The following is a 22,564-nucleotide window of genomic DNA, read 5'->3' as shown; positions in this document are numbered from 1 at the left end:
TGAGCTAGGTAACTGGCAAACAGGTCCTTGGAAGCCGTAGGTTCGAGAGCATGGCTGTGCAGAGTGGACACCCGAGACAGATGCCAGCCAAGTCGCAGTGCCGTGCATGCACACTAACTCCACCCACACACAACTTATTTACAAGAATGCACCACACCACCCCCAACCAGACCTAAGGTGAGGGTGGGGGCCTGATGAAACTATTCTATTTTCCCAACAGGTGGGGACGTTGGTAGCGGGGGAGGCTGTATGTGTAGGGGGCAGGGAACTTATGGAATTCTCTGTACTTTCTGCTTGTATTTCCTGTGAACCTAAAACTGCTCTAAAAATAAAGCCTATGAATAAATAAATAAATAATCCTGTTACTAGAAAAATCATGTAAAGAACTCCTACAAGTCACATAGACACCGAGCCCAAGAGAAACATGGTCATAAAGTCACAACAAGCAATTCACACAGGAGGAACGCACAATTTCCAACTAAACCAGACTGTGATGCTGGACCGCCCTAGTAACCAGGCAGATGCAAAGTCAAGCCCCAACAAACCGAGAAGAGATACTACCCCACGTGCCAGAGAAACAGGAGGACTAAGTCTGACCGTGGCTCAGGCTGGACAGGAAGGAGGCAGCAGGATCTCCGCTGGTGGGGCTGTCAGCTGGTGCAAGGGCACTGACGGGACCAGGACCCAGGACGTCCACTTCCGCGTATGTGCCCCAAAGAGCCTCTACCACCAGTGTGAAAGGAGACAAGCACAGCAGCACTATCTTAGTAATAAAAAAGGTCAGAAACCATCTGTGTCCATCCGCAGGAGAAATGGATGAATGTGCTACAATGAATTCACAAAGCAGCAGTTAAAGGAAACGCACTTGGTCCTTACTTATCAACATGGAGGAGTTGCAAGAACATAAGACTGAGTGAAAAAAGGTGCAGAAGGATGTGCTGCTGTGACCTCCTCCCTGTGACGGGTAGAGCCCTGCAGATAACACCAGGTCCCATCTATGGATTCACAACCAAGGAACATTGTAGGGACATCTGGTAAACCCTGAATTCAGGACAGACGTTATGTGTGGGTGAGATTGGGGGGCACAAGGGAACTCAGCGGCATTTGTGATGTTTTAGTTCTCTAATATCAAAAAAGATGTGAAGCAAGTATGGCTGAGTGATAAGATATGATAAAACTAGACAGGATGAAAACGGAGAGACTACAGACTACAGACAAGACTACAAACAAGAGCCAGGAAATGCAGCAAGTGTCCTGCTTACCACACTCCAACTGGCATCTATTTCAATCAAAACAGCTGGCACCCATCCTCTGTCACCCATGCCCAGGGGCCCACGGCTGAGCACCCTTAATGCAGAGGGCCCTGCATCGAGGTGCAGTGCCAGCAGGCAGCCGTGGCACCAGCTGCCAGCCCCCAGCACCCCATCCAAGGTTGGGAAGCAGGACCTACGAAGGACAGAACCCTGCTGGCTGTCCTGGATGGACCAGGCCATCAGCATGGCATCCATGGGCAGGTGGGGCCACCACACAAGCCTGCTTGGGCGCCAAGGTTGGGAAGCAGGACCTACGAAGGACAGAACCCTGCTGGCTGTCCTGGATGGACCAGCAGTCAGCATGGCATCCATGGGCAGGTGGGGCCACCACACAAGCCTGCTTGGGCAAAAGTGGGGTCTTGCCTCAATAGCCTTCAGAAGTGGGGTGTGGGGCTCTCTTGCACTTAAGATTGGAGGGATTGAAGCAGGGATTTGTTTTATATCAATCGCTGTTTCTCCTGTATCAGCCCCCCAAACCAGCATAAGGTTTGCACCACCCCCTGATGGGCGAGGGGGTGTGGGGCTCTCTTGCACTTAAGATTGGAGGGATTGAAGCAGGGATTTGTTTTATATCCTGTATCAGCCCCCCAAACCAGCATAAGGTTTGCACCACCCCCTGATGGGCGAGATGAAGTCCCTTTTGCTTCCTGAAAAACAGGACTTGGGTGGCCCCTTCCACTTCTCTCTCACTAGGGAGACAACAGGCCCTTGGGATTTGGAGGCTGTGGTCACAGATGTGCACTTCAGTGTTCAATGTTATTGTTCAGATGCCATAAAACATAAAGAAAAGCTGCAGCTGACCATCGCTTCTTGAGGTTGTCTAGCTGCAGAATTCCAGATGGGTTTTTGGCCCTTGCGGTCTTCATTTTCTAGCCCACAGGCTCCTCTCTCCACCCCAGTGCCTGTGTCATTTCATGTCTTTGTACTTTCTTCTATTGCCATGTGAATTCATTTTTTTGTTTGTATATTTTTTCACTGCCTACCTTCCACCCAATTGGAACATAAGTGCCAGGGACAGCACAGCCTTTCTCCTGGGTCCCCCCTGTGTCTCAGTGTCAGACAGTGTCCAGCCCTAAGGGCCAGATAGTGTTTGCCGAATGAAACTAAACTCTTCTCTCTCGTGTTGGGACACGCATGCATGCGCCCTGCCTGGCTGACATCCACCGTGTGCTCCAGCCCTGGGTAGACAGTCGCCAACAGAACCTTTAAAGAAATCCTGTGCTCAGCTCCCCAAAATGGCAGGTGACAAAGAAGTGATGAGGAGGGAAAATTAACGAGGTGGGAGCACTCTCAGTCAAGACAAAGGCAAGGAGGAGGTGTGTGATCAGGGCAGGACTTTGAAGTCAGATACAGAGACCATCTTGTGGGAAAGCAGTGAGTCGCCCTGCGGGCTGGGGAGGGCTGTTAGCCCTGGTGAGAGCCACTGGACATCGTGTGTGTTTCCCCGGCTTGGCTAGAGTGGAGGACAGAAGAGGCTCGGCCACACCTCCCTCATGCCCAGGATGTGCCTGTTGCAGGTGGGCAACTCTATAGCTGGGAGAAGGACCAGGGAACAGCACAGCAAGCCTGGACTTCAACAGGCTTGGAACTGGCCACCTGGAGCCACTTACAAGGCTGGGTGGGACCCACTGTCCAAGAAGTAAGGACACACCCAGTTTCAGAGAACAATCACAGGCTGAGGCTTCCTAGAAGGGAGTGTCCCAGACATTGGGCATGGCTTGTGGTGCAGGAAGGGTTGGCACAGAGCAAAGCTCAAGGGGTGGGAGAGGCCACGCAGAGGCACCAGGAAGCAAGGCAGGACCCTGTTAGAGAAGCAGGCGGGCGAGGGAGGGAACAGTGGTGACAGGTCCCAGGCAGATGGAAACACCCTTGAGTCACTGGGTTATGCAAGTGCTGTAGGCAGCAGTGACAGAAAGCTGGACTATGGCGAGGGGCAGGCTTGGCCAGTGGAGTTTATGGCTCTCTCTGTGCCCCAAAGACTGGGAAGGAATGTGTCACCATCTGCACATGCAAATAGACTGCCTGTGCCCCATGGCCGCCAGGCATCCTGGTGTGGTTTCCAGGCACCGGGATCAGGGATCCTGCCAGGAATGGGCTGGGAGGTGCCCAAAGCTGGAGGAAGAGGCACCCCAGTGCCATGAGGCTATGAGATACTTCCAGGGCAGAGACCATGGGGGCCAGAACTGACCAGACCCTCCCACCCCCACTGAGTGCAGGAAGAGTCTCCTGTTTGCAGGACCAAGAGGGAGAAACAGAGTCCCCAGGGATGGACAGCAGAGCTGAGGCCGGGGGAGAGAAGGCGGCAGTGCCTGGCTTAGAGCTGCTCTGGGGGGAGGATGCCCAGGACCTGACCCCTTCCCAGCCTGCTTCTCCTCCCTCTTGTCAGCCCCCACTGCAGGGGCAGGATGTCCTCCCCCAGTTCCGGCAGCCAACCCAGGTGAGTTCTGTCCTCAGCCTCTCCCAAGGGCACCCGCCTCAGGTTACTGCCGTGCAGACCAGCTGAGCTGCTCAGGATTGGCCCCAGCATGCCAGATGAGTCACAGCCCTTGGGAATGCTTCCTGCCTCACCACATCAGCAGCTGGTGAATCATACATCAAAATAATTAGTAAACAGCTAAACCTGGCAGGCTACGGAGTCCCTGCATTTGCTGATCAAAGACTTGATCTGATGGCTCTCTGATGAGAAACCGTGTTCAAAGCATAAGCCCCTGACGATGCGACTGCTGGTGAGGCTGTGAGAAAACATTCATTCTCCGTTGCTGTAAGGTGTCATCTTACCTGGTGTAATCCATCTGGGGGACAACCTGGCCGTATCTATGAAAAGATAAAGAATACACAAGCCCTTTCATGGGAATTAATCCTAGATATACTTTTCCTTCAAGATAAATTCGGCTCCTTCCTCTGTGCCAGGGTTTCTCAAGCTTGGCACTACTGACATTTTGATCAGAGGATTCTGAGCTGCGGGAGGCTGTTCTGGGGTTGTAGGATGGTGATGGTTGACTTTATGTGTCAAGTTGACTGGGCTCCAGGGCACCCAGATACCTGGTCAAACATTATTCTGGGTGTGTCTGTGAGGCTGTTTCTGAACAAGATTAACATTTGAATTGGCAGACTGGTTGTCTTAGTCTACTTGGGTTGCTATAACAAAACACCACAGACTGGGTGGCTTCTAAACAACAGAACTTTATTTCTCACAGTCCTGGAGGCTGGGAAGTGCAAAATCAAGGAGCCAACAGAGGCAGTGTCTGGTGAGGACCTGTCCCTCATGGATGGCATCTTGTCGCGGTGTCCTCACGTGGTGGAAGGGGTGGACAAGCTCCCCTGAGCCTCTCTTATAAGGACACTAATCCCATTCGTGAGGCTCCTACTCCATGACTAACCACCACCCAAAGGCCCACCTCCTAGGCATCACCTTGGGGATTAGGTTAGGTTTCAACGTATGAATTTTGGGGGGACACATTTAGTCCACAGCACTGAGTAAAGGCAATGGCCCTCCCCCACGCAGGTGGGCCTTATCCACTCGGCTGAAGCTCTAAACAGAACGAAGAGACTGACCCTCCCTGAGAAGGAGGGAATTCTCACGCCTGAGGCCGTCCAACTGGGGCTTTTGGACTCAAACTGAAACGTCGGTTCTTCCTGGATCCTGAGCCTGTCAGCCTTTGGACTGCGACACACCACCAGCTTCCCTGGGTCTCCAGGCTGCCACTTACCCTGCAGATCTCGGGACTTAGCCTCCATAATCGTGTGAGCCAATTCCTTATAATAAATCTCTTTCTGTACATATGTGCATGAAGCCATTCAAAAGAAAGGTGGGGACCCACTGGGGCATGAGAAAGACCTCCAGGTGCAACACAACATGCATAGTGTGGTGCCTTCTGGTTTGCATCTTTAGAAGGGGATAGATGTAGAAAAAAATACTGTAACAACACAGAAACTGTCAAGGCTCCGTTCAGAGAGGGGGCAGACAACATGTCTAACCATGCTCTTGCATTCCTTTTTCACTTTTTGAAGTTAATGACATTATCTGGGCAGAGGCATTATGCACTATTTCTTCCTTATGCTTTCTTGTGCTAAAACTCAACAAACAAAACTTATTGTTTGCTGTGGATTGACTGAATTGTATCCCCCAGAGTTCATATATTACAAGCTTAATTCCCACTGTAAGTGTTGAGGGTGGGAAATCCTATTACGGTAATTGAAAGGTGGGGCCTTGAAGAGGTGATTAGATTGTAGGACCATGCCATAGTGAATGGATTAACAATGGTGGTCAGAATCTTCTGGGGGCTTTAATAAGGGAGCACATGAGAGTCTCTCTCTCTGCTCTGCCATTATCTGCCATGTGAGACCCCTGCATTGTTGTAAAGCCACCACCAAGAAGACCCTCACCAGATGTGTTCCCTGGACTTTGGACTTCCCAGCTTCCGACACTGTAAGCAATAAATTTCATTTTCTTACAAGTTACCCAGTTCCAAGTATTTTGTTATATGCAACAGAAATGGACTAATACATTGTTCCACAGGGTCCTGTAGAACTTGAAAGCTGAATTCAAAATTTATATAGTGATACAAAGGTTTTAGAATCAGTGACACAATCTTGAAGAACAAAATTGGAGACATATACAACCTGATTTCAAGACTCACCACAAAACTTTAGCAATCAAGCCATTATGATTTCAGCATAAAGACAGATCAGTGGAACAGAACAGAGAACGGAAATAGACTCACAAACATATGGCCAAATGATTTTGACAAAGGCATCTAGGTGATTGAATGGCAGAAAGGAAAGTTATTTCAATGGATTCTCCTATAACAACTGGGTAACCATATGGGAGAAATGAATCTTGCCCCCCACCTCATACCATGCATGAATTTGAGATGGTTCAAAGACTGAAATGTTAAAGCTAAAACTACAAAAACTTCTAGAAGCATACATAGGAGAATATTTTCATAACCCTCGGGCAGGCAAAGACTTCTTAGAACACAGAAGACACTAATCATAAAAGAAAACCTGACACATTGGACTTCACCAAAATTAAAAATTTCTGCTCAATAAAACATACCATTAAGAAATGAAAAGCCAACCCACAGACTAAGAGAAAATTATATAAAATATAATAAAAGAAATTGATCCAGAATAAAGGATGAACGCATGCACACACGCATGCACACACACACGCATGCACACACACACACACGCACACACACACACAATTTGCCTATTGAAAGCAAAAGTCTTGCCACTTCACAACTAGAAATTATAAATGTCAAATACAATTGAAAATGTGCTGTACCTTTAATAGAGCAATGCAAACCAAAACCACAGGAGATATTTACACACCGACCAGAGGGGCTAAAATTAAAAAGACCAACAATACTAAGGGCCAGAGAAGGCATAAGGCAAGTGGAGGCTTTGCCTGGAGGTGCTGAGGGTGGTAGCTGGAAGCGTCAGGCCATGTCTGACAAAGCTCAAAGCACACGGACCTTACAACCCTGAAATTCCACTCTTAGGTATTTATTTACCAGAGGGAAATGAGTCCTTTTGTTCACACAAGTATCTGTACCTAAACGTTCACAGCAGTTTGGTTTTTAAGTTTCCCAATTAGAAACTATGTAAATGCCTGTCGGCTCATGAGTGGATAAACTGTGCTGAGTCCACACGTGAAAACGCTGCTCTGTAGCAAAGGCACAGACTACTGGTCCATACAGCACCCATGGATCTCAGAAACATGTTGCTGAACAAAAGAAACGGAGCAAAACTCCTCTCCCTGACAGAAGGCAGATAGCTTGTTACCTGGGACCACTGGGGGACCCTGCAGAGTTACGGAAACATTCTGATCTTTACTGAGGTGGTGCTTACCTTATCAAAGACATCAAACTGAGCTTACGAGGGTGTATTTTCTCATATGTATATCTCAATAAAGTTGATTTTTAAAAAACATCCAGGTTGGCAAGTACTTAAAAATCTGAAAAGATCAGTTGATAGTGACAATGTGGAACAAAGAGGACTCGCCCTCCAGCGGTGGCTGGAAACCATGACAACCGGTCTGATGGGATACATCTCCCTCCACGGCTGCCCACTCACACTCCGAGCACGCTGCAGATGGGCGCCTGCGGCAGGAGTGTGCTGGCTCATGGCAGCCTCGTGTGGGACAGCAAAGCATAGAAGTGACCCAGATGACCACAAACAGAGACACACTTGAACAACAGAATACTGTACAGCCATGAAAATGGACAGCAGCTGCAGGCACCTTCATGAATCAAACTCACAAATAGAATGCTGAATAAAAAAATCAAATCACCAAGGTCAAGGGTTTGGATCCCTATATAGGGATGGCCACTTAGCTCACTTGGGTGAGCGTGGTGCTGACGACACTGAGTCAAGGGTTAAGATCCCCTAACAGGTCATCTTAAAAAAAAAAAATTCAAATCACAATGAAGTACACACAGATTGCTGTCATTTATTTTATTTATTTATTTATTTTTTTGTCTTTTTTCCGTGTCCGGCAACGGATCGCAACCCTCACTGTTGCCCCTGTACCGGACCGGGGACCGGCAATGGGATCGCAACCCTCGGTGTTGCTCCCGCGCCTCGCTCAGCCAGTGAGCAGGAACCGGTCCGTATGTGGGATCCGAACCCTCGGGCGGGAGCACCGCACTATCCAGTGCGCCACCGGGCCGGCCCCACAGATTGCTGTCATTTAGGCGAAGTTCACAACCTATAAGACTAACCAATACCATTCAGGATTGCATGTTGGTGGCGATCAACAGAAAGTGAGGAAATAAGCGTGCATGATCCACAGAAGGAGCAGGGGGGAGGTGTGGTGGGGGCTGGGGGATGCTCCTTCTTGTGAACGTGTGTGTGTGTGAGTGTGTGTGTGTGAGTGTGTGAGTGTGTGTGTGTGTGTGTGTGTGTGTGTGTGGCCGGTCTGGGGATCCAAATTCTTGACCTGGTGTCTACCTAGTAAGCTAACCAGCCAGCTGGATGCTCTTTCTTAAGCTGGGTGGTGGGTATTTGTTCCACTGCTCCCTAGCCCTTACGTAGGTTATTCTGCATATATGTGTTATTAACAAGGGGGGTGTTAAAAGAAGGCAGAGGTCTCAGATGAGTCCTTAAACCCATGGTGCTTGGCAGTACCCTGAGCCATGGCACAGGAATTCATGGAAGCTCCCTGCATCCCAGGGAGGCCCCTGTGGGGTCTGGTTATGCCTGGACCCTAGCTATCTCCTTTGATATTCATTCAGGATGCCTTGAAATGAGCTTAGACGTTCCAAAGCAAAATCCACTTTAATTCACTTCATATCAGTTCCATTGCAGGAGGCCGTCCTGAAAGCCAACAGCCAACACCTTCCAACAAACACAATCGGATGCACTCCAAAAGAAGGCAAACGCTGGGAGCCCATCGCTCATTCATGTTGCAAGTTCCAGTTGACAGACCAAACAACCAGGGGCGACCAGAACAGTTCCGCAGGAACTTCAGCCACAGTCCGGGAGGGCCAGAGTTCACACCATCATCTGTGCTCAGGCTATGCCAGCGGCAGCCCGCACAGCCTGGGCTTTGGAAGGCTCTAGAAGCATGAGAATGGTAGCTTGAATCAGTCACGGCTAGCCCAGTGGGGGATGGAGGGGAAGTCAGGGGGCAAGACTTTTCCTCTCACAGTGCTGGACTATGTCTATTGAAATGTATTTCTGGGGGCTGGCCGGTGGCGCACTGCTACAGTGCACCGCTTGGGAATGTGGCGGCGCTCCCGCCGAGGGTTCGGATCCCACATACAGACCGGTTCCCGCTCACTGGCTGAGCGAGGGGCGGGCGCAGCACCGAGGGTTGCGATCCCGTTGCCGGTCCCGGTCCGGTACGGGGGCGACACTGAGGGTTGCGATCCGTTGCCGGACACGGAAAAAGACAAAAGACAAAAAAAAAAAAAAGAAATGTATTTCTGTAACATAATTTATGCCTCAATAAGTTTTTAATTAATTGTTTAGTAACTTGTTTTTTAAAATGCTGCCTGGGCTTTGGGGGAGCTGCCAGATAGATGGGGCACCCAGCTGATATCCCTCTGGAGCAGCTGCCCTGGTGCATTCCTACCCTCTGGTCCAGGAGAACTGGGTGAGTGGTTCCCTCGCAGCCTATACACCCCCTGCAAACACACCTGCTGACCTGGCATTGATCTTGTCAAGGTCCAGCAGCCCCACTGACCTGCGGCTTGAGAGCCGCAGAAGGCCCAGGTAGTCCATGGGTCCCAGGGAGGCTGCAGTGTGAGGGGTGGTCTGTGGGGGGCGGGGTCTGTGGTTTGGGGGTTGGTTCTGCTGGATGCTGGGAAGTGGTCTGTGATTCAGGAAGGGCACCCCCTGCTGCCTGGCCTGGCCTGGGGCACCTCCTATGGGCAGTAGCAGAGCTGGGCGGTGGGTGGGGGATTGGGGAGTCAGTGGCTGCACCTTTGTGAGAACAATCATCACAACAGCTGTAACAGTTGTAATGAGTGAACAACTGTAACAGCTGACTGACTGGCTGCATATAGTAGGCACTAAATAAATGAGTGCATGGATATAATCCTTACAACCTTATAAGGAAATGTTTCTATTCTTATATAAGGAAACTGAAGCAAAGAGAGGCTAAGTAACTTACTGTATTATTTACTGCTGTGGGACCAATTACTCCCAAACGGAGTGTCTCAAGGCGTTAACACTCATCATCACAGTTTCTGTGGTCAGGAGTTCAGGGCAGCTCTGCTGGGCAGGTCTGACTCAGTGAAGTGTCACCCAGGCTTTAGTTATCTGAAGGCTTGACTGGAGCAGGAGTACCTGCCTCCAGCTGGCGTCCTGTGTCTGTGCCAGGAGCCTTGTCCTCCCAGCATGGCAGCTGCCCCCCTCCCCAGCGTATGATCAGAAGACAGTGAGGAGGTGGCATGATGTGCTCACAAATGTCCTGTCTATAAAGCACACACCATGGCTTCTGCCACCATCCACTAGAAGGGGGTCAGTGGGCCCAGCCCACACTCTGTGGCAAGGGAATTAGGCTCCACCTTTTGGAAAGAGAAGTGTCAAGATATCTGTGGATGTAAAGTCACCCTACTTGCCCAGTGTGGTGCTGCTGGGGACCCCAGTCTGAGAACCACTGCCTCGTGCATCACTACCATCCACTGAGTGCCCACATGGCAGCATCAAGCTCTGTAGGTTTGCTTGCTCATCCTTGTGGTAACAACAGCAGCAGCAGGCAATCTGCATGGTGCACACCTGGGGCAGCTGCTCTTTGAAGTGTGGTGCCTCCACTAATTTTTCAGTTCTTATGGTGACTGTGTGAGGTAAGTACCAAAACTGTCCATATTTGACAGGTGAGGAGGCCGAGGAAGAGAGAGATGGAGTCATTTGCCCACATTCTCACAGATAGGCAAGTGACAACAGATTCTAAGTGGGCAGCTGGCTGGGCAGGGTCTGTACTCTGCACTGCACACACACAGTAGCTCCACATTTTCCAGAGGAGGAAACCAAGGCTCAGAATGGCCAGCTGGAACTAGAATCCAGCTCACTCCAGCTTTCTGTGAGGGTGGTTTGGATGAGATGAACATTGAAGTTGCTGGACTTTGAGTAAAGTAGCTTGTCCTCGCTAGGTGGGAGGGCCTCATCCAATCAGTTGAAGACATAAGTAGAACAATAAGACTGACCTCTTAGCAGGAGTGAATTCTTTTTTTTTCTTTCCTTTTTTTTTTACTGACCAGTAACGGGATCGCAACCCTCAGTGCTGCGCCCGCACCACGCTCAGCAGTGAGCGGGAACCGGTCTCCACATGGGATCCGAACCCTCAGCGGGAGCGCCGCTGCGCTCACAAGCGGCACACTCTCCCATGTGCCACCAGGCCGGCCCAGCAGGAGTGAATTCTGCAGCAGACAACCTTCAGATCTGAACTGTAAGGTTGTATCAACCACAAGACTCCAGACTGCCAGCCTCCATAATGCTGTGAGCCAATTCCTTAAAATAGATCTCTGTGTACACATAAACATCCTATTAGTTCTGTTTTTCTGGAGTACCCTGACTAATACAATGTCCTTACTGATTCTGGTCTGCTTTTTTTACATCAATTACTTTCTTTTTTTTTTTTTTTTCCTTTTTGTCTTTTTTACTGACCGGTAACGGGATCGCAACCCTCGGTGTCGCGCCCGCACCGGGGACCGGCAACAGGACCGCAACCCTCGGTGTTGCGCCCGCACCGCGCTCAGCCAGTGAGCGGGAACCGGTCTCCACATGGGATCCAAACCCTCGGCAGGAGCGCCACCATGCTCCCAACCGGCGCACTTCTCCAGTGTGCCACCGGGCCGGCCCAACATCAATTACTTTCAATTATAGGTAGAGGGGTGTTGAAGTCTCCAACCATAAGAGTTGATTCATCTATTTTTCCTTGAAGTTCTATCAGTTTTTGCTCCACATATTTTGATGCTCTGTTGTTAGACTTGTACACATTAAAGGTAGTTATATCTTCTTGGAGAATTGACCCCTTTATCATTACATAGTGCCCCTCTTTATTTCTGATAATTTTCCTCGCTCTGAAGTCTGCTGGGTCTGAAATTAATATCGCCACTCTTTCTTTTGATTAGTGTTAGCATGATATATCTTTCTCCATCGTCCATTCTTTCTCCATTCTACTTTTCTATGTATGGTAAAATACACATAACATAAAACCTACCACTTTAACCATTTTTAAGTGTAAAATTCACTGGTCTTGAGCATATGAACAATGTTGTGCAACCATTACCACCATCAGTTTCCAGAATATCTTCATCATCCTGAACAGAAACTTTTTACCCATTAACAGTAACTCCCCACTCCCCCTCTAACCCAGTGATAGAGTTTGGATATGTTGTCCCCCAAACGCTCATGCTGAAATCTGATCCCCAATGTGGCAGTGTAGGGAACTGTTTGGGTCATGGGGGGCAGATCCTTCATGAATAGATTATGCCCTCCCTGGGGGAGAGAGTAAGGAGTTCTCCCTCTATTAGTTCCAATGAGAGCTGGTTGTTTAAATGACCCCGGCACCTCCTTTGTCTCTCTCTTGCTTCCTCTTGCCATGTGATCTGCTTGCACCTGCTGCCCACCATGCTGTTTCCCAGCATGAGTAGAAGCAGCCTGAGGCCAGTGGCAGAGGCAGATGTCCCAGAATCATGGGCCAAATAAACCTCTTTTTTTTTATAAATAACCCAGTTTCAGGTATTATGTTATAGCAACATAAAGATGGACTCATACACCCTTTCCCTGGTAACCTCATTCTACTTTCTCTTTCTAAGAATTCCCTATTTTTGTTCCACATATAAGTGAAATCATATAGTATTTGTCCTTTTGTGTCTGGCTTAGTTCACCTAGTAAAATGTTTTCAAGTTTCATCCATGTTGTAGCATGTATCAGAATTGCATTCCTTTTTATGGCTGAATAGTATTCGATTGTATGTACGTACCACGTTTTGTTTATTTATTCATCTGCTGATTGACATTTGGATATTCATCTGTCTAGGAACGTTAGGGTACAAGTATCTGCTAGAGTCTCTGCTGTTTATCCTTTTGCGTATACACCTAGAAGTGAAATTGCTGGGTCATATAGTCATTCCATTTTTAAATTTTTGAGGAATAACCAAACTATTTTGCAGAGCAGCTGCACCATTTTACATTCCCACTAGCAATGTTCAAGGATTCCAATTTGTTCACATCCTTGCCCCTTGCCAACGCTTTTTTGGTTTTGTGTTGTTGTTGTTGTAGTTTTAGTAATAGCCATCCTAATGGGCATAAAGTGCATGCCTTCACTTTTAATCTATTTGTGTCTCTTCATTTAAGCTGGGTTTCTTGTAGACAACATATAGTTGGGTCCTGTTTCTTTGTTATGAATACACTCTGACAGTCTCTCTCTTTTTTAATCAATGCATTTAGACCATATACATTTAAAGTAATTATTGATATAGTTGGATGAATATCATATTTGTAACTGTCTTCTATTCACTGCCCTTGTTCTTGGTGTCTTTTTTTTGTCTTTTACTTTTTTCTGCCCTCTCTGATTTTGTATGATTCCAATTTCTTGCCTCTCTTAGTATATCAATTGTACTGCTTCAAAATTATTTTTTAGTGGTTTTTTTTTTTTTTTTTTTTTTTTGTCTTTTTCTGTGTCCAGCAATGGATCGCAACCCTCAGTGTTGCCCCTGTACTGGACCGCGGACCGGCAACGGGATTGCAACCCTCGGTGGGCAACGGATCGCAACCCTCAGTGTTGCCCCCGCACCGGGCCGGGGACCGGCAACGGGATTGCAACCCTCAGCGTCGCCCCCATGCCTCGCTCAGCCAGTGAGCGGGAACCGGTCCGCATGTGGGATCCGAACCCTCGGGTGGGAGCGCCGCTGCGCTTCCCAAGCGGCGCACTATCCAGTGCGCCACCGGGCCGGCCCTATTTTTTAGTGTTTGCTCTAGAGTTTTCACTATACATTTACAATTAACCCAAGTCCTCTTTTAAATAACATTCTACCACTTCATGCATAAGGCAAGTACCATAAAGTATTTCCTATTCCTTATTTCTGTCCTTTTTAACATTGCTGCTATTCATTTTACTTATTTCTAAGCTATAATCACCAAATACATTATTGCTATTATTATTCTGAGCAAACAGATACATTAATAAGAAAACACCTCCCCCCAAAAGAATAAGAAAAATAAAAGATTTTTATTTTACCTTCATTTCTTTTTTTTCTAGTGCTTTTCTTTTTTATGTAGATATGAGTTTCACAACTATATCATTTTCCTTCTCTCTGAAGAACTTTTAACATTTCTTGCAAGGCAGGTCTACTGGTGACAAATTCCCTAAATTTTTGTTTGTCTGAGAGTATTTCTCTTTCACTTTTGAAGGATAATTTTACTGGATACAAAATTCTAGGTTGGGAGGGGTTTTTTTCTTTGAAAACTTTAAATACTTTACTCTACACTTGTTTGCATAGTTTCTGAAGAGAAGTTTGATGTAATTCTTACCTCCGTTCCTCTAGAGGTAAGCTGTTTTTTTCCCTCTGACTTCTTTCAAGACTTTCTCTTTTTCTTTAGTTTTCTGCAGTTTGAATATTACATGCCCAGGCATAGACTTTCTGGCATTTACTCTGCTTGGTATTCTCTGAGATTTCTAAATCTGTGGTTAGAAGTCTGTCATTAATTTTAGAAAATTCAGTTTTTACTTCAAATATTTTTTCTATTCTTTTTTCTCTTCTTCTGGTATTCCCATTACATGTATGCTATACTTTTTGTAATTGTACCAATGTTCTTGGATATTCTGTTCTATTTTTTAAATTCCCTTTCTCCTTGATTTTCAGTTTGGGAAGTTTATATTAACCTATCTTCAAGCTCACTGAGTCCTTCCTTGGCCATGTCCAGCCTACCAAGAAGTATTTCCTTTTTATTCTTTCTTAGAGTTTCTTTTCTTCTCTCTCTCTCTCTCTCCCCCTTGCCCATCTGCTCTTGCATGTTGTCCACTTTTCCATTAGGTCTTTTAACATATTAATCAGTTATTTTAAATTCCCAGTCTAATAATTCCAAAATCTCTGCCATATCTGAGTCTGGTTCTATGCTTGCTTTGTCTCTTCAGACTGTTATTTTGCCTTTTAGCCTGCCTTGTAATTTTTTGTTAAAAGCCAGACATGATATACTGGGTAAAAAAAAAACTAAACTAGGAATTTCCTGTGAAGTTTTATGTTTGTGTGTCTAGTAATTAGTAATTACGGTCTGTCATACCTGTAGGTGTCAGAGGATAAATTTCCTCTCAGGTTATTGTTTTTGTCTCCTCTGTTGCCTCTGGATTTTCCTAAAGACTTCTTAAGTAGGGTCTGAGCCTTGCAGTACTTTTTGTTGTAATCCTCTGTTATTATACAGGATCCCAGCTGATGTGGTGGTGAGGTGCTGGGGGGATGGTAAGCAATCTATAATCCCATGATTAGGTCAGTCTTTTAGTGCACCTATGCCCCTAGGCTGTGACCTTCACAAGTGCTTCTTGGCTTCTTTCCCTCCTTAGATGAGACAGGAAGGGTAGATGTGGCTGATGTTGGGCATTTCCTTTCCCCAAGTCAGTGCGGCTCTGGTAAAATAGTTTCCCTTTAGGGATGGCCTTTGTTAGGGAGAACAGAGAACTCTGGGCATATTTGAAAATGGCTACTTAACCCTTGCCATGCCAGAGGCAGGAGGACACTTTCTGATCTTAACCCTGAGAACCTGGTGGAGATCCTATAGGTAACACCAAAAAAGTGTGGGGACTCCCACAGAGTAGGCCTCCTAGAGATTTTTATTCTGAAGCTCATCTGCACTGAGAACCCAGCAATTTGTCAATTGCAGCTTAAGTGTTCCAACCAATACTCCCTCCAGGAGGGGTCTTCACCCCTGATAAGCTGTGATTCCTCGTATTCATCTTTCTTTCCAATTTTCGAGTGGTGGTTTGCCATGTGACCTCAATTCTCTGATGGATCTAAAGAGTTGTTGATTTTCAGTTTGTTCAGCTTTTTCATTATTGTGAGGATGTCTGACCAGAGACTAGAAGTTGTAGCTCTTACACTTACATCTATGTGAAAATTAACACATGTGAATTCATTTTTATATAGGTCATGAAGTATTGATATTTAAAAAATATGGATATCTAATTGTCCCAGCATCATTTGTTGAAAAGACTATCTGTTGTCCCTCAATTGTCTTGACATTTTGGTAAAAAATCAACTGTCATTAAATGTAAAGGTTTATTTCTGGACTCTTAATTCTGTTCCATTATCCATATGCCTATCCTTATGCCAACACCACACTGTCTTGATTACCATACAGTTTTATAATAAATTTAAAAATCAGGTACTGTAAGTCTTCCAACTTTGTTCTTTCTCACGGTTATTCTGGCTATACTAGCTGTCTTGCATTATGTAAAATTTTAGGATCAGATCGACCATTTCTATATAAATTCCTCCTGGGATTTTTATAGGGGGTCATGTTGAATCTATTCATCACTTTGAAGAGTATTGCCATTTTAACAATATCAAGTCTTCCAATCCATGAATATGAAATGTCTGTCCATTTATTTACTTTCTCCCAGCAATGTTTCCTTGTTTGCAGTGTGCAAGTCTCACACTTCCTTTGCTAAATTTATTACTATGGATTTTGTTATTCTTTATGCACTTATGAATGAAATTTTTCAATTTTACTTTGGTATAGTTTGTAGCTAGCATATAGAAATACTATTGATTTTTAACTTTTTATTTTGTAATAATGATAGGTTCACAGGAAGTTACAATGACACTACAGAGAGGTTCTCTGTACCCTTTGCTCACTTCCTCCAGTGATTACATCTGTGACTGTAGTACAATGTCAGAACCAGGAAATCAACACTGGTGTGTATATCAATAGTTCTGTGTCATTTTGTCACATGTTGCTATGGATTGAATTGTCTCCCAAGTCCATGTATTAGAAACTTAAGAGGGTGGGAAATCCTGTTATGGTAGTTGAAAGGTGAGGCTTTAAAGAAGTGATTAGATTGTGAGGACCATGCCCTGGTGAATGGATTAATCCATTTGATGGTTTAATGGTGGTCATGGGCGTGGTTCTGAGGGCTTTGAAAGAAGAGCATGTGAGATTAGCTCTCTCTCTGTTCCTGCCACCTTCACCATTTGACGCCCTTTGCCACTGAAGTCACCACTAGGAAAAGGCTCTCACCAGATGTGTTCCATGGACTTTGGACTTCCCAGCCTCCAAAACTGTAAGCAATAGTGTTTCTTTACAAATTACCCAGTTTCAGGTATTTCTGTTATAAGCAACAGAAACAAACTAATATACATGAATAGATTAGTTAAACCACTGCCTCAATCAAGATAAAACTATTTTATCACATGAATATTCTGCTGTTCCTTTATATTCACACCAATTCTTCTCCCAGCCCCCACTCCTATCTTGAACCCCTGGAAATCCACTAATCTGCTCTCCATATCTATAATTTTGTCATTTTGAGACGGTTATATAAATTGAATGGGATTGTATGTAACATTTTGAAAAAGGATTTTTTTTCCCTCAGCATGTCCCTGAAAACCATCCAAGATGTTGCATATATCACTAGTTTATTTGTTTTTATTGTTGAACCATGTTCCATGGTATAGATGTACAGTTTGTTTACCCACCCATCTATTTAGGTTGTTTCTAGTTTGGGGTTGTGAAAATAAAGCTGCAATAAACAATGTGTACAGTTGTCCCTCTTGTCTACAGTTTCGCTTTCTGTGGTTTCAGTTACTTGCAGTCAACTATGGTCCAAAAATACTAAATGAGAAATTACAGAAATAAACAATCCATAAGTTTTAAACTGTGTGCAGTTCTGAGTAGCATGATGAAACCTCATGCCATCTCCGTCCCACCCAGGATGCGAATCATTCCTTGGTCCAGCGTATTGACTCTGTATACGCTGCCCGCCCATTAGTCACATGGTAGCCATCCTGGTTATCAGATCCACTGTTGAGGATCTGATACAACATTGCTTTTTTCAAGTAACCCTTATTTTACTTAATAAAGGCCTCAAAGTGCAAGAGTAGTGATGCCGGCAACTCGGATGTGTCGAAGAGGAGCTGTGAAGTGCTTCCTTCAAGTGAGAAGGTGGAAAGTTCTCAACTTAATAAGGAAAGAAAAGAATCATAAGCTGAAGTTACTAAGCTCAGTTATTGTTAATCTCTTATTTTGATTAATTTATAAATTAAATGTAATCATAGATATGTATGTATAGGAAAGAACATAGTATGTTCAGGGTTCAGCACTATCCACGGTTTCAAGCATTCACGGGGAGTCTTGGAATGTATCTCCTGCAGATAAGGAGGGACAGGTTTTTGTGTGGACGTAAGTTTTTATTTCTCTGGGATAAATACTCTGGAGTGCAATTGCTGGGTCCTGTGGTAAGTGTATATTTAGTTTAGTTTATATATACATACATGTGAAACTGCCAAACTATTTTCCAGAGTGGCTGTTCCTTTTTACACTCCCACCAACAATGGGTGAAAGATTCATATTCTATACACACTTGCCGGCTTTTGGTATTGTCGCTTTTTTTAAAAGCTGGTCTAATATGTGTGTACTGATATCTGTTTCTGGTCTTAATTTGCATTTTCCCAAAGGCCATTGATGTTGAACATCTTGCCATGTGCTTATCTGCCATCTGTATACCCACATCAGTGAAATATCTCTTCATGTCTTTTTCCCACTTTCTAATTGGATTTCTTTTTCTACTATTGAGTTTCGAGACCTCTTTATATATCTCAGATATGAGTTGTTTGTCAAATTTGTTTTGCAAATATTTTTTCCCAGCTAAATATTTTCTTTACATTTTTTTTTTCATCTCTTCACAGTCTTATGCAGAGCGGAAGTTTAAATTTTGACAAAGTTCAATTTAATGAACTTTTTTCTCTTAAGGGTCATGCATTTGGTGTCATGTCCCAGAACTTTTTACCAAGCCTTAGGTCCTAAACTTTTTCTTGTTTTATTCTAAAAGTTTTATAATTTTACATATTACATTTATATTTATTCTACTTTGTGTTAGTTCTTTAGGTGAAAATCATATAACATAAAATTAACCATTTTAAAATAAACAGCTCTGGCATTTAGTACATTCACAATATTGTGCAATCACTATCTCTAATCCCTAAAAACTTCCATCACACCAAAAGAAAACTCCATATCCATTAAGCGGTTTCTCCCCATTTCCCCTTCCCCGAGCCCTTGGCAACCACCAATTTGCTTTCCGTCTCCATGGATTTACCTGTTCTGGAATCATACAGTATTTGACCTTTTGTGTCTGGCTTCTTTCACTTAGCAGACTTTCAAGGTTCATCTATATTATAGCATGTATCAGCACATCATCACTTTATAGCTGAATAATATTCCATTGTATTATATACCACATTTTCTTTATCTATTCATCTGTTAAGGACATTTGGGCTGTTTCCAAACTTTTGGCTATCACGACCAGAATTACTATGCATGTGTGTGTATATATATTTGTTTGAGTACCTTTTTTCAGAACTTATGGGTATATACCTAGAACAGGAATTGTTGAATCATGGTAACTCTACGTTAAACCTTTTAGGAATAGCCAAACTGTTTTCTATAGCAGGTGAACAATTTTACATTTCTACTATCAGTGTGTAAAGGTTCCAGTTTCTCCATATAATCACCAACATTTTTTATTTTCTCGTTTTTAAAAACTTTTATTATAGCCATCCAAGTGAATGTGAAGTGAAACCTTACTGTGGTTTCAGTTTGCATTCACCTAATGAAGAAAGATGTTGAGCATCTTTTCATGTGTTTATTGGCCATTTGCATATATTCTTTGGTGAGATGCCTATTACAAAAGTCTTTTATTAATTTTTAAAATGGATTTTTGTTCTTGAATTATACACATTTTTAATGTATTATAGATAATAGAGCCTTATCAGATATATGACTTACAAACATTTTCTTCCATTCTGTAGGTTTTGTTTTCACTTTCTTTACAATTTCCTTTGATGCACAAAAGTTTTAATTTTTATGAAGTTCAATTTATCTGGGTGTTTTTTTCTTTCTTTCTTTCATTGCTTGTGCTTTTGGAGTCATATCTAAAAATCCATGATCAAATCCAAGGTCTGCAAAATTTACTACTATGTTTTCCTCTAATAATTTTATGGTTTTAGCTCTTATATTTATTTAGGTCAATCCATTTTAAGTAAATTTTTGTGCACGGTTTAAGAACTTCATTATTTTGCATGTGTTTTTTTTTTTTTTTTTTTTTTTCCGGCGTCTGGCTGGTACGGGGATCCACAGCCTTAACCTTGGTGTCATAACACCATGCTCTAACCACCCGAGCTAACCAGCCAGCCCCACTCTTTTGCATGTAAATATCCAGCTGTTCTAGAACCATTTGTTGAAAAGACTATTCTTTCCCCATTGAATGGTTTTGGCACCATTGTCAAAAATTAACTGGCACTGGATCTAGCAGGAGGACTCTTTGCCACCTTCTCATAGCTCTGTATTCTTGAGCCCAAAGTCTGAGGGCCCAGGGCCTCAGGGAGAATTCAGAGATGCAGGCACAGAGGCCCTGACCCTTCTCGTCCGGAATCGTCTACGTACTACCACTAGCCGAAAGAGTTACTGGTCTGGTTCCACGGAGCCCTGGATGGAGCCCCTGAGTCCTTTTGAGGATGTGGCTGGCACAGAGATGAGTCAGTCTGACAGTGGGGTGGACCCGAATGGAGATTCTCAGGAGTCATCAAGTCCCTGCAGCCAGTGAAGTCTCCCTGATGGAGGATTCAATGGGGCAGCAGAGGGAGCCCCCACCAAGTGGCCTGGAGGCGCTTCACCCCTGACTGCTGTTCCTGGTGAGGATCCACCTAGCTCTGAACCCTATGAACCTCCTAGCAGATGGCACCTGCCCCCCACGATGGGGACAGAAAGGAGCTTCCCCTGGAGCAGCCTCTGCCCCCCTCCCCATTGGCACAGAATGATCACAGCATACAGAGCGAGGTCCAGAGACTTGCCCACTCCAGCCATTGTATCAACCTGGCCCCGCAGTCTAGCACTAGTGATAAGGACTTGGACTTGTGCCTAGCAGTAGGAGACAGTTTAAAAGCAGAGAAGCCAAGGTCGTGAGTTCAGATCCCCATGCTGGCCAGTCACAAAATAAAATAAAATAAAACAAATAAAAGCAGAGAAGGAGCTGACGGCATCAGTCACTGAGGCCATCCGTATTTCTTGAGACTGGGAGCTGCTCCCCAGTACTTCTGCCTCGGCTGAGCCACAATCCAAAAACCTGGTTTCTGCCAGTTCTCCTCAGGCCAGCACCTGCTCCCTAAGGTCTTTTATGGCAACCCTGAGCCTCCCAGTTCTCAGGTGTCTGGGGGAGCCATGGACTCTCAGCTATATCCCAACAACGGAAGCTTCGGCCCTGGGACCTCCTCCCTGCATCCTTTCAGATCACAGCCCCTACTCCCAGGCCCAGCCCCAGCCCCTCCCTCGGCACTGCTCTCTGGGGTAGCTCTCAAGGGTCAGTTTCTTGATTTCTAGCACTGCAAGTGACAGAGCTGGGGAAGTTGCTGCCTGCAGGAGTTGTCTACCCTCCACCTTCCTTCCTCTACTCTCCAGCTTTCTGCCCCAGCCCTTTGCCCGACCACCCTTGCTTCAGGTACTGTCGTGCTCTTTTACCTGCCCATAATCCTGCCGACTGGGCCAATTGTCGAGCTAGGGCTGGGTCTGGAGCTCACAGATGCCTCAAGCCCGTTCACAGACTGGGTCACAAACCCTTCACACGCCAGGCTGGGTCACCAGACCTCTCACATGCAAGTCAATGAGCTAGCTAACCAGCAAACATTCCTTGGAGCTGTGTGTTGGAGAGCATGGCTGCATGGGGTGGATGCCCAAGGCAGTCGCCAGCCAAGTAGCGGTGCTGCACACGCACAATAACTCCACCCACACACACAATTTGCTTACAAAGAATGCACCACACCACCCCCAACTGGAAGGGCAGGCAAGGGGTCCTGATTAAATTATTCCATTTTCCCAACAGGTACAGCAGGATCTGCCATCCCCTTTGGATTTTTATTCTACTCCCCTGCAGCCTGGTGGCCAAAACATCTTCTTCCCTTCAGGGTCCCTGCCCAGCAGATGCTTCTACCTATGGTAGACTCACAGCTGCCTGTGGTGAACTGTGGCTCTGCTGCCAGTGCCGCCTCCCACCCCTCCCCGCTTTCTCTGTTATCTGTGAGCCCTGCTCTGCAGCCCCCCAGCCTGGCTGTCAGGCCCCTACGTACTCCTGCTACTCGGGTGTTGCCTTCACCTGCCAGGCTCTTCCCCCCTAGCATGGGGTGAGCAGAGCTGCACCCAGTGGAACTAAAGCCATTCCAGGATTATTGAAAACTGAGCAATCTTGGGGGACCTGGGTCATCATGTGCTTCCCCAGCTGGAAGGTCTTTCTCTGCCCTCAGTTTCCGTGCCAAGGCCCCACCTTCCACCTACAGTGGAGTCTTCCGCAGCCAGCGCATCGACCTCTACCAGTAGGCCTCCCCACCAGAGGCCCTGTGCTGGGTGCTGACGCCTGGGGAGCACATAGGGCCACCTCCTCAAGAGGGGCCTCCCCGATGGGCAGAGGAACCTCGGTCCTAAGAGGACAAGGAGCCTGGGTTGCCCCCACCCTGCTAAAGGAGTTCCCCTTGCCCACCCCCCGGGGCTTGTAAATAGATTATATATACATAGTGGGGCTCTCCTCTGGGTGGA

The 22,564-nt window shown here is 45.7% G+C and overlaps 1 pseudogene; it reads left to right on the top strand.

Annotated features, from left to right (window-relative positions):
- Nucleotides 1-3,579: 3,579 nt before the first annotated feature.
- On the top strand, nt 3,580-22,489 carry LOC103595840 (annotated as a pseudogene).
- The last annotated feature ends 75 nt before the right edge of the window (nt 22,490-22,564 follow it).

This window comes from Galeopterus variegatus, unplaced genomic scaffold (assembly GCF_000696425.1).
Source record: "Galeopterus variegatus unplaced genomic scaffold, G_variegatus-3.0.2 Scaffold1860, whole genome shotgun sequence".
NCBI classification, from domain to species: domain Eukaryota; kingdom Metazoa; phylum Chordata; class Mammalia; order Dermoptera; family Cynocephalidae; genus Galeopterus; species Galeopterus variegatus.
Note: the sequence above shows the minus strand (reverse complement) of the source record. Positions and strands in the feature narration are given on the sequence as shown.